This window comes from Paramormyrops kingsleyae, chromosome 6 (genome assembly GCF_048594095.1).
Source record: "Paramormyrops kingsleyae isolate MSU_618 chromosome 6, PKINGS_0.4, whole genome shotgun sequence".
In the NCBI taxonomy this organism is placed as follows: domain Eukaryota; kingdom Metazoa; phylum Chordata; class Actinopteri; order Osteoglossiformes; family Mormyridae; genus Paramormyrops; species Paramormyrops kingsleyae.
In genome coordinates, this window is record NC_132802.1 from 19,662,630 (window position 1) to 19,675,498 (window position 12,869).

Genomic DNA, 12,869 nt, shown 5'->3' on the forward strand with positions numbered 1-12,869 from the left:
ACACACAGGCAGCTTTCTGTCTACTCTGACCATCAACAAGGGAGCCGCCGAATATGTAAATATTAGCATGGCTGTCTAGAGTAATATGCAGCATGCACAAGTGTGTATTCTCACAATAACTGTCTTTGTACTTCTCCAATGGTTTCCATAATGAGTATTTATGTATATATTAAAAAAAAAAAACTACACAACTTGACTATGGTGGTTTCAGTCTAAAAAATGCCTCTGAGAAGCATGACCTTCCAGCAATGCAGCCGAAAGGTCAGGAGCAGCGCAGAGAGCAGGTTTTGGGGCTTTGCTGAACACTCACAGGACACTGGACACTGCAGTGAGTTTTCTCTCACTGGTGGACGTGAAATTCTCCAGATTGCTTCTCATTCCCAGCTGGCCGAACATTATATTGCCCCTGTGCTTCTCTCCATGTCCTTTCTTTTGCTTCGCCTTATAAGTTATCTGTCATTTATGCCTCTCTACATTCTCTCGGACCATTCAAGCTCTAATAAAGTCTGCATTGATCTTGGAAGACTGGACTGACCTGAACCTATAAATTTAAGTATTATAGGGAATGTGTATAACGTAAATATTAGGATACCAAAGTGTACCAAAAATTATGCAGTATGTTTATTAACATACAGTATGGTTGTTTATACCTTGTTTGAATTTGGCTAGGTCACTAAAATCATCTTTTATCTTTTCCATCCTTTTTAACATTCTTTCTTGTCCAACAAAAAGCAGGAATGCAATCTTGCCATTATTACTGGTCAGGTCAGGTTGAGGAGCATGCAGTGGGACAGCCCGTAGCCACACCCACCACACGACGAAACACCTCGGGATTCCAGCTGGTGACCCCCCAGGCTGACATGCAGTCCAGGCCCACCCTCCGGAAATGGCCAGCAAGGGGACACTGGCATCCCCTCGGCCTGGTCCAGCCGCATGGGTCCTCAGCAGTGAGGTTCCCGTGAGCTGGATCATGCCCTCAGGGAAACGCGCCACATGGCCGTAGTGCCATAACTGACACTCTCTCACAATGCAGATAATGTGCCTCATTCGAGACTCCCTGGGCGACAGCTCGTTCAACACAAAGAGACACAGTACCAAAGGAGTCCAGTCTTCATCTCAGGTCACTGGATAGCATCCATGTCTTGCAGCCAAACAGTAAGACAAGGAGCACCAGAACTCTAAAGACTTGAACCTTTGTCCTCTAACAAAGATATCAGGGGCACCACACACCCCATTCCAGCGACCTCATGACCCCCATGCTCTCCCAATCCATCTGCTGACTTCATAGTAAGAGTCACCAAAGACACGAATGTCGCTGCCAAGGTAAGAGAAGCTCTTGATGCGTTTGACTTTCTCTCCACAGCCAGACACACTGCTGACAGCTGGACCCAAGAAGCCATCACTACTACTACAGCATTTTGTTTTGTAGTCGTCCTTAAAGTTTAGGCAACATTAGTCACATAAAGTGTACTTCCTCCAACACGGCGTATTACCATGTTCTTTACATTTTACTTATAATTCTCTTCTCTTAAAAAGACACTTTGATACGCTGCTGAGTTTATCTTGCAGTACAAGTAAGAGGTACGTTGCATTTTGCAGATGTGATAGCAAACAACATTATCATCAAAGTCATCTTTTATCAGTAAATGCTAATTGTCACTTCTGCTGTAACTAAATTCTGGTTTGGTGAAGCGGTTTACTTAGCAGATACATAAAGTATAGTTTAAACAACACTTATGTGTATAACTCAAAAATGGAGAGTTTGCATTTCACAGAAATCCATAAACATGATTAGGTCCAACATAAAGAGGCCAAACCCTGATATCTTTGGAGAACATTAATGAACGAAGAACAGCAAACTGCCAAAAAATGTAAAGCTGGCCTTAGGAGACGGATTACTGAAATAATCGAGTCTCAGGCCTCACGAAACAAGGAAGCTTGCGGCGTTTCTTAATCCAAATGAAGGGAGTTTAACTTTGTTTTCTCCTGCTCAGCGCACCTGAGCCCCCTGTCCAAGTTGCCCCCTCACTCCTTATCACCCAGTACTCCTCAGCAATGCCCCCCCATTCAGTATAAGAGGTTTATTCCAGCCATCCCATCAAGCACAGATTACAAGCCCCCAGTCTGTAAGGGTAAGCAGCTAGTCACTGGCTTAGAAAATGGCTGTTTATAGCTTCTGCAACAGAGGTTCACTCAAAATGTGCCCGATGCCCCAGAAAGGGAGTAAAGGCATATATGTTGAGGAAAGAAAGGTACATTGGGGATAGACTGACCTGCTGTTGGTCTGAGCTCATGGAGACACCAACAGGTTCCATAAATGCCGGATCCTCTGGCTCCGTTTACACTGCTCAGTTTAAAGAGTGTTGTGCAAAAAGTCATAGAAACGTGCCGCTCCATTTCTGTGCATCAATACAGACACACACAAACACGGAGGGACACAGGCAGATTCACACACACACACACAATACACACACACACACACACACAGGAAATTTGTGTGCATTAGTGACGTACATAAATGTGATATAGTGATCTAGAAACACCCTCCTCTGAGAACACCAGGGGTTTCCCATATGGCTGTGGAACAGCCAAAGAATATGTATTAAGGCACAATATTGAACCTCCTCTCTCAGCACTGACTTAAAAAGGCAAGGCGTGGTGAAATGCAGACTGCGAGTCCCTGGTACGCGTCAGTCCTGTTCTTAACCTCGTCACCTATTGGCCGAAAGGGGAAGCCGAGACGCTTGAGAGGTCTTAGCTCAGATCACACAGAGCTGTAAAATCTCACACCCTGACCGCAAGGCAGCCCTTCCAGATGAGGGGGCAGTGAGTATCACACAGGGGAACAACACACGGCTCGTCACAGAGAAAGGCGCTGGCTGGGTGCCTGTCACTGCCGTGGTGCTCCCAGTTAGCGTGATCCACGACTCTCTGAAACGGATCCACTGCCGAAATACGGCTGTAGGCTGAACGGAAGACCGTGACTCAGAGACCCTCTGGGCTCCTCTTCTAGCAAACTCAGCAAGCGTGCTGATGTAAAAAATGTAAACAACCCTCATTAAGACATGCAGTCGACAGACCAGCCATGTGGAAGAAGCTATCGATTAAAGCGTCGCTGCTCTGTAGGGTCTCACAGAGCTCCAAACCATGAATGTGCTTCCGCGTCCCTTCTGTCAAAAGTCAAGTTCAAGCTTTGTCCTGTTTCCCCCCTTCCGAGTACGCCCCCCCCCTGGGCAGGACGCCAGCACACTCCAGGGTCAGTGCCCCAGTCCGATTCTAAGGAGGAGTGCCAGACAGAGAGGTCCTTTGACTGATCTGTGGACCAAACACACAAGGGAGGAGATTCCAACCACAAGGCCAGTGAACTTGTGAGGCTGCCTTGCAGAAATTCGCATTTTATCACTGAATCGGGAACACTTCTTATGAATGCTCATTAAAAGTCAAGAGAAATCTGTGTGTGAAATCTGGACAAGCAATAATAACAAATGTATCAGTCACACAGGAAAAACCTTAAATATGCTTTAGAAAAAATCTAAACCATCCTCCCTGTAACTGCTGGGAAATTCCTGCCTATCTATGTCTCAATGCTGCCCACATCTGACAATACTTATGATGGGTTATCATATCAATGTACACAGGGAATACATGTGAAGGCAGGGGTGTGACAAAGCCACCCCCCCCCCCCCCCCTCACAGACACACACACCAATCCTAGGAACAAGGGCTGGGGAAATGTCATTAGAAAGACAATGGGCGCCCATAGGATTCCCCAGTTGTTGCCCCCTGCTGTTCACAGAATGGGGGCAGCATGCATGAATGACGGAGAGTAGACTGCTCTGATTAATTGACTTACATTACAGCATACGGTAAATGTAAGTGTGCACATGCAGGCACACGTGTGCAGACAGACATACACAGCAGGCCCTCTGAACACTCAGTCTTTCCTTTCTTCCACTTAACCATGACAGAGAATCAATGGCTGTGACAGATTTCTATAGCACGGTATATTAATGATCGTGAGGGTTCGCTTGATGTTGCCCTGAGGAGGTAAAAATAGTGCATCTGTGGCCAACAAAGCGGAATGACACCTGGCCAGTGGAAGAACAAGGGATGCAACGGGAAACAAAAAGAGTGACAGAAGGTGGAACCTCTGGAGAGACGGACCAGTGGAATCATCTTCTTTCCAGCAAGGGGGGGAAGATTCTGCCGCTTAGTCCAACAAACACTGAAGCTTGCAATCTTAGCATCTCGCATTGAGAGCTTCACCTTCCTCTTCCCTCCATCCTCCGCAGCATTGTCTGTTTTGAGCAGACGTGTCCCCCCCTCCCGCCGTGAGGCCTTTGGCTGAATTGCTCCGAAATCCCCTTTTCCACTAATGTCCACGTCCGTTAGCATGCCTCTGTGACGGGAGCCAAGGTGAATGAAAAGGCAGCCTCTTTCAGGACTAATTCTCATTCCTCTCTACTATCTTGATGAACACTGACAGGAAGCACACAGCCTGAATGCCATCTCCAAGGACCACCTCACATACAGACACGGACGTCTCACCGCACACACATAAGGCGACAAAAGATATCACACGAAAAACCTAAACAATAAACAAACAGGCTTTTAAATCCCTCGCAGCCGTCCAGGGGATGCACTCTTGTCAGAGATGGTTAGAGATGAATGCAGCATTTGTTCTTTAATGCTGAACTCGTCATGTTCTTCATTCTAAGAAACAAAAGCACACGCCAAGTGGCTGCCAGTCCTTCCCATTCTTTTGACAAAACTACTCAAACTGCAAATTTACTGGTTAGATATGCATAATTTACCACCATCCCCCCACCTCATTAGCTGCGCAATACGCCCTTGATCTGTCCGTGTGCCAGTTATACATACTTACAATGCACAGACTTAAATAAACAGCCTTAGCTGCCTTGGACTCGCGTTTTCCGGCTTTCCCTCGTTGGGTCGCACCCTACAACACGGGGAAAGTGGCGGAGGAGAGGAGAACAGTGCTTCCCACATGAAATTTCCCTGAAAACAGGGAATTCTGTGTCCCTCTCCCTCAGGACGGCCACAGGGGTGGGGGGCCCTCCTTATTGGTTAGCCGGCGTCAAAAGCATAGCGGCTCCCTGGGGGCTTACATCCCCGCCCCAGACAAGTAACACCTGGCGATGGCATCAATTATGGATCAGTGCAGTGCGATGGGGGGGGGGGGGGGGGATAGCACGCACACGGGCCAATTAATTTTCCCCAGGGAAGCCAGGATTTAATAACCCACGCAGCTCTCTCACACCATTCTTTAAAGGAATCAGCAGAGGGGTTTATGCCTGTTCAGAAACATGTTGATTTGGTACATTCATGCGGGTTGTTTTTGCTCTGCACCCTTAGCTCATTGCATCCAGACATCTTAATAAACTGGAGAAGGACCAATTTCACACTACAATAGGCTGCATGATACATGTGCTTTGGTCATGTGTGTGCAGCTGTTCATGCTCTTAATCTACAGCCCGTAACACCAAACAACACGGCAACTCACAGGAGCTTCCAGAAGTTCCCAATGCCTGCACACACTGCCGGCGCTGCCAAGTTGTCATATTTTTGTCATATTTTTCTGTCAAACACACGTTTGACAGAAATTTGAGGACCGGCACTGGGGAGAATAAAAGCACATATGCGAAATGGACGCCTGTAGAGCCAGAGGAAAACAAACACGATGAAAGCTTAACTAACTAAACAGCGCCGTGAGTGGCTGACTTGTTTTTAAGAACATATTTAAAATTTGATGACACCGCTATAGTGCTCCCCATTGTGTTAAATTAACCAATCATGACAAATTCATTTACTTACTGTTGTTTTTTTTGTTACAGTTGCTTTGCATTTGCTCTTCAAAGCTTGTCTGTTAGCCCGAATAAAAATACAAGAGACCCTTCCCATCCTCATGTCTAAGGAAGCCCCCCCCCCACCAATTCTACTCAATAAATGCCCATTACACAGCAAGCCAATCGAAAAGCAGAAAGCCCCGCATGGCTGAATGAACAAAACACCTCGGAGATATCAGAGACCAGCAGAGCTTTATGACAGCCAGCCACTGTACCTCAGCTGCTTGTATGAAAAGCAGACGGCACCAGGAGTGTGCAGGGATCTGATTCTCCTTAGCTAGTCACCACTGCTCTGCTTCTTCAGAGGTAAAGTGACCTTGCTGTAAATTGAAAAGGAAAAGAATACACAGTGTGGGGGGGGGGGGGGTGCAGGAGAAAACTGAGCAAAACAGAGCATTATGATTCCCAGATATCTGCACTGTTACACCAAAAAGACCAACGAGGTAATCAAGGTACATGTTACTATGCTTTACACAAGATCAAACTGTTTTGACATGTCAGTTTACCTTCACTCATGCACATTAATATAGCCTGTTACACAGCACCATGAGCAGTATTCTCCTGTATGAGATGCAATGGCTTTAAAGTACAGAGAACTGGACAGAGGGAAGGATGCAGTTCCGTTTCTTTCAGGAACACACCTAAACTTTTTCTGCTTAGCTGTGCGATTAGCCTGCTGCCCGTCGAGGGGCATTTCCCGCACAGTCAGCTTCCTTTCCTCTGTGGTCATATGCAAACTCGCTCTTCCCTTCTGTTGTCCGAGACTCGCAAGTCCTGAGAAACGTTTCTCAAAGCGGTTCTGGAGAATCCCCGGCAGCGACAGCATGCGTTTGCTCACTGACAAAGTCAAAGTAAGGCAACAACAATCAGACAATGCAATCATACAGACAAGACGATAAATACGAAGTCAATAATCCTGCCAAAATGTTGATGGGATACAGTAAACCTTAATAACAGATCAACATTAAAATAAGTGACACTCATGCAGCTGTTGTGACAGCGATGATAATCAGTGGGTGCAGTAGGGTCATAAACACTGCAGCAATTTCAATATGCTCCCTCATTTAATTAATCCACCCCCCCCCCCCCATTATTTAACCTAAGACTGAACCACACTGTATAGCCAGAGAGTTCATAATGATGGATGGAGCAGGTCTGTCCTTAACTGTGTCGCAGAGAACCCTCAGGGTGGATAACTTGGCCTCAGTACTTCACTCTTCGGGAAGCTTTCTGTGTGTCAGGGCTGTGCTTCTCTTTGCCCGCTGCTCAAACAGAAAACCACAATTCCCTGATGCCACCCTCAGCCATTCATGTAGCGCCAACCCTACCAGGCAGCACCGCTAGCTAAACCAATCAGCAGCCAGTCACGGCCGTTCCCCCCTACAGGCGACCCAGGCGGCTGCCTAGGGCGCCGATTCCTGAGGGGCGCCGTTGGTGATGCTCCCCTACGGCGGCACATGGGCTTTACTTTTTCTGGGAAGTGGGGGGGCATTTCATTCATTCATGTCTGGCTACAGACAAATATATGTCAGTCCCGATATGGGGCCCGCCTACCACGAGCTGGTTTCGACTCCTGTTGTAATTTAATGCTTGGCTGCCCGGCTCATGTGCCTCGCTGCAGGACGGTCACATGGTTTCCAGGGAAACTCACCTTGATGGGCCCAGCTTCACCATGCATGTGCCCAGGCAGACAGCATGTGACAAGGAATAATGACTTATTCTACGGCGCAGAGGTCTTTCCCGTACTCCATTATATGCCTGTAGTTCGGTTATATAAAATTAGATGGAAAATCTCACTACTTGAAATATGATAGGGTAAGACCATGTGGAGCTTATGTGCAAGTCTAGAAGACAAGAGGCAAGTCTTCATCTTTGAGGGTCTCGCATTGGAGCGAGTAATCTGAGTGAACGTGTGAAGACCGCCTGAGGAGGCCTTTGTACAGGGCAGAAGGTGGGGGCAGGGCTGCTGGGGCCGGGGCATGGGGAGGGGGGCAACAGCTGGGTAAACAGGCCTCACTAGACTGCACCATGCTTCTTTCTGCGGGGGGGGGGGGACTGCTGGGGCTTCTGCGTCAGTTACCACCACACAAATTGCAACGCCCAGTTTACTAAGATCAGTCAAAATTGCAATATTGTATTAATGGAAGTAAAGTGGCAAGGCTAATCTGTGTTTAAAATATTTATTTGAGAATGCTAGTCTGTGCATGATGCTGCACTGACAATATTGTAAAAGATGACATATACCTAGCAAATGCCGGGTGAATTACAGCAAACCCCTTCATAAGTATTATGCTGATCATATACAGCATAATATGCTGACCAACAGCAATGTAATTAACACTCCTTCCTCCACCGTCAACCATTACTTTGAGTATCCAGTGCTCAATTAATTTATGCATATTTTAATTAAAACTTTATCTTCAAAACATAACTGTTCCAGGCAGCTCATAGCTCTGAAAAACTTATCCACAAAATTCTGCAGCTGAATATGCATCTTAATCACAATGGCATTTTGCAGCGGAGAGCTGCATTAATAGCTCTAGCGAATGAAGTGGCGTAGATGAGCGTCCTCCGTTTGTGCGAAGCCATTTGCCCCCAGAATAATCAGACAACAAAGGTCATCAGCTGGCAAAAGCTTTTCACCAAGTTTTAAATTAATAACGCAAAAATCTTTTCCCAGTCATTATGAATTTTTGGTCCTTCAATCCAATTCCCTACCCGCTACACACTTAATTACTGAATCCAATTACTTTAAATTGCAGAGAGATTGCCCCCGGCCTTGATTATCAGATTAAGGAGGTGCACCAACCATTTCCATGATCGCTGGGCTTCAGCACAATCAGATAGTGTGATGCGATAACACCCAGCAGAGCCCTCCGCTTCCACGCAGAGCTGGTGGGGGGAACTCGCTCCCTGGGCTTGATGTGTGGATAGTAACTGGCAGAGCAGTTACAGGCTACGCATCTGCAGCGAATACAGAGAGGTCAGAGACAGCAGCTGTGACAGGAAGTGCGCTATAAACACATCTGCCAGCACTGACGGTACGCCAGAGACCAAGGGATGCCAGTTTAAGGCAATCAATCAAACATGCAACACAATTATAAAAAAACACACAGCTGGTATGATTGTGTCAAACATCTTCTCCTTACCCTGTGACCACAGAATATCTGTGTTTAACTACAGCCCCATGAGAGAAGGTCACCTGCTGCTGCTGATGATCTTGCTGAATAGCCTACAAGCCAAGGGAAGTGATCCGGTTCAGAGTCAGTGACTCCGCTGGCAGAGCTCCATGCTGGATGTGAAGGAAAATAGCACCAACGAGCTAGAAACCGAAACTCATCCGGGTTAATGCCCGGACAACATTTTACAAACATGACGAGAGGCTGGTGTAAGAACGTTATCCGACAGAAATTCACAGAAGCAGCTGGAGAAATGATCACAGCAGGAGAGAGGCTCCCAGATTGCTGCACAGACAGGCTAAACTACAACATTATCAGTTACCATTTGCCCTATATTTGGAAGTGCAGCTGAAATCAGCCGATCAGATCTTCCTTTTAAATTGACAACAATAGTGTGATTTAAGGCCACCATTGACTACAGAAAACAGAAACAACCTGAACTAGCCAAGAAAAATTGGCCCAGAACTGTGAAAGTGTTCTTCTGTGGTCTACGCTTCTGTGATCTGCTGTCCTGGCCAGCTGACTTCATACCTTTAGACCAGTGTTTCCCAGCCTGGTCCTTGGGGAACCCACAGATGGTCCACATTTTTGCTACCTCCCAGCTCCCTGCCAGACAGTCCATATTTTTGCTCCCTCCCAGACAGGCCACATTTTTGCTACCTCCCAGCTCCCTGCCAGACAGTCCACATTTTTGCTCCCTCCCAGCTCCCTGCCAGACAGGCCACATTTTTGCTACCTCCCAGCTCCCTGCCAGACAGGCCACATTTTTGCTACCTCCCAGCTCCCTACCAGTGTTCCCTGACCAGACCCTCAGGGATCCCCAGACGGTCTACGTTATTTCTCCTTCCCAGTAAGAACAAAAACATAGCCCGACTCGGGGTCTCTGGGGACCAGTTTGGGAAACACTGCTTTAGACAGTTGTTTTCATTATTTGAAAACTCCAGCAACCACAGCTTATATTACAGGTGGTCACATAGAGCTGAGTGATGTAGCAAGTCTTGTTTGTATCACTAAAACATGATGGGAAGTTGTGTATTTTGCTCAGTTCATCAAGACAGTGCTATTTTTGGTATCGGTTGCTTTTTCCATCCAACAGACCTCTGCTATTTCTATATGACACGGCCTTAAGAAGACCCCACCCAAGAAGCACTTTCGCTTCCTGAGACATCACCCTGAGATATCACACTTCCTAAATGCTGCTCATCTTGCGGTACTAACAGCACCATAAGGACGAATCACTTCCGATGGGAGTGTAGCCCACTGGACCGAGAGACTGGGCAGCCCGCCTGCATTCAACGGAAAGACAAGATACTTTGAGACTAGAATGGATGGCATTCAACATTACAGGGAAACAAAAGAACACAGAGTTTAATTCCCTTAAACATATGCTTTCACATTTACCAAGAGCGTGTGAAGTTCCAAAAAAAGAAAACACTCCTATAAGCTGTGCAGAAGGGTCACCAACTCCGGTTCTGGGGGGCTACTATCCAGTAAGTTTTCTAAAATGAGCCACACCTGTTCCTGGTATTTACCTGAGAACAGGTGTGGCTCATCAGAAGCCGGGTATGATAGAAAACTTACTGGAGAGTAGCCCTCCAGGACCGGAGTTGGAGACCCCTGCTGCACACTATTATTAAAGATATCTGTGGTGATGTCAAATTCAAAAGTATGTGTTATGGTTATGCAGCACACATAAATACAGTATGTTTCCATAAGCCATGACTATAAGCTGTAATGGAGGGGAAATCTACAACATGTCATTTTAAAAATCCAAAGTGCTGGGCATTAAGGACAATTAATTTTAATGCAAATCAGCTTTAAACTGACCAAGGAGTATTCAGTGACATGCCAGGAGAACATTCCCAGGTACCAAAGAGCATGCTGCATGCTGTGAAATCTATAAATCCTTTCAGGGGTCTTTGTCATTCACGCTGATCAAGACAGCAGCAGCCAGCCATGTCCGTGTCTGACACAGTTCAGCTGGGAATAACATGTTCTCCAGTCTTCCTGGAATTGGAACATAAAAAAAAACGTGTTTCCCATTTTGCTTGGCAAAATGTTACGCTGGCTAGAAAATAATAAAACAGAAAGGTCCGTACCCCCTTCAAGAAGGATTTTGCTCATGAACAGCTCTCAGGCCAAAGAACCATGCCGTCTGACACAGAGCACGGGACCACTGTGGGTCAGAGGCTCACACATCCCTCTGTTTGGTCCTACAGGAAGGAACTGCATGGCCCGATAGAGGCACCCACAGGAGGGTCCCACACAAGTGACAGCCTAGAGCAGCGACACACCGTAGGCCGTCATGCTGGAGGGAGCGAGCCACACCGGGACAGGCCAGCACACCGGGACAGGCCAGCACGCCACACCGGGACAGGCCAGCACGAGGGCCGTGGGGAGCACAGCCCCGCCCCCATATCAGCTGCGAACTCGTGCTCAACAGGAAACAATAACTACCATCAATCACTGCCATATGCTGCGATGTCACAAGGCAGCTTCTGAAGCGTCATTTAAATAACGTGACAAATAAAGCCATACATACACACACACAGTTTGCCTCATTAAGAAACTCATTATAATTTTGCCTCCTGTCAGGGGTGACAGCTGAGGAGGACTGAGCTAAGATTCTAATTCTGATACCCCTGTATGTTTCTGAGAGTGCGGGGGGGTTACATTTGGGTTAACCCAGTAGATTTACTGGTGTGCTGGTTATTCGCTTGGAAATCTAAGCTACGTGCAACAGAACCAGAACCTCTGCCTTGTGATCTTGTCAGCAGTCAGCATATACTCATACACCGCTCACTAAAAGACCTTCAGTTAATACAATGGCAAATGGGCCCCATTGTTCTCTCCCCCGTCTGCACATCCAAAGGCCCCTCATTAGACTGACAGGCTGACATATGGGTTTACATATTTAATTAAGGCGACACGCCACCTTGACAACTGCACTATTCTGCCATACATATGGCCCTTAAACAAGTCCAACCACTGCGTCTCCATTAAAATCACAGACAAACAAATAAAATAAATCAATAAACATACAGTAAGCACCTAGCTGCCATGCACAGTTCACCCCGCAGGGTCCCAGCCAGCTCTTGTGTTCTTTACCATAGATTACAGCTGACAATATTAATTCTTTTGATTAACACTTTTGATCTCTGACCCCACCACCAAAATAAAAGAAAAATATTTGACCTAATTAGAAAAAAAAAATCAAGCTAACAAAATTCAGGATTATATGAAAGCGCAGAATACTGAGCCAAGTTTTCAATCATCAATGTGGACGACTAGGCAAATCTCTACTTTATTCAAGCACCCTGTGCTACACAGCTGCACCCTGAGCTACACAGCTGCCCCCTGAGCTACACAGCTGCACCCTGTGCTACACAGCTGCCCCCTGTGCTACACAGCTGCACCCTGTCACCATGGCGGCTCTGCCCTGACACCCGCCTTCCACAGCCGGCTGCTCCGAAAGTCACAATCTTACACTGTTACATATCTTATGCTGTGAGCATGTGAGAAAATAAACCAGAAAAGGTGCAGGTTAAATGAAACAACAGGCTCAGCTTGGGGGGGAGGACGCTATGTGTCAGCGGACTACTGAGGAGCCGTGCTTGCATGTGCAGAAGGATGTCTGTCAGCGAGAAGCACACCTATTTCAAAGGGGGGGGGGGGGGGGGACACGTTGGGGCAGCGAGTCTGGGCCAATCATGCAGACATGAAAGCTTCTAAGACATAAGAAAGAAGATCACAGGACTTATTCCAAGTTCCAAACATGCATAAAGCCATAAAGAGTTAATATAAAAGAGCTTTGAAGTACAAAA

At 46.8% G+C, this 12,869-nt stretch overlaps 1 protein-coding gene across 7 annotated transcripts in view; it reads right to left on the reverse strand.

The window, feature by feature from the left end:
• Positions 1-12,869, reverse strand: part of plxnb1a (plexin b1a) — a 73,547-nt gene that overhangs the window by 42,135 nt on the left and 18,543 nt on the right. Inside the window, exons 1-2 of one of the 7 annotated variants that reach the window (XM_023805044.2) lie at positions 9,016-9,158; positions 8,676-8,830 (exon numbers count right to left, since the gene is read on the reverse strand). The exons of 5 other annotated variants lie outside the window; for them this stretch is intronic. The gene's annotated coding sequence lies outside the window, so the exon portion shown is untranslated. Of the gene's footprint in view, positions 1-6,081; positions 6,188-8,675; positions 8,831-9,015; positions 9,159-12,869 lie in introns of those variants that run through there. One more of the 7 variants, XM_023805046.2, reaches the window with a different exon arrangement.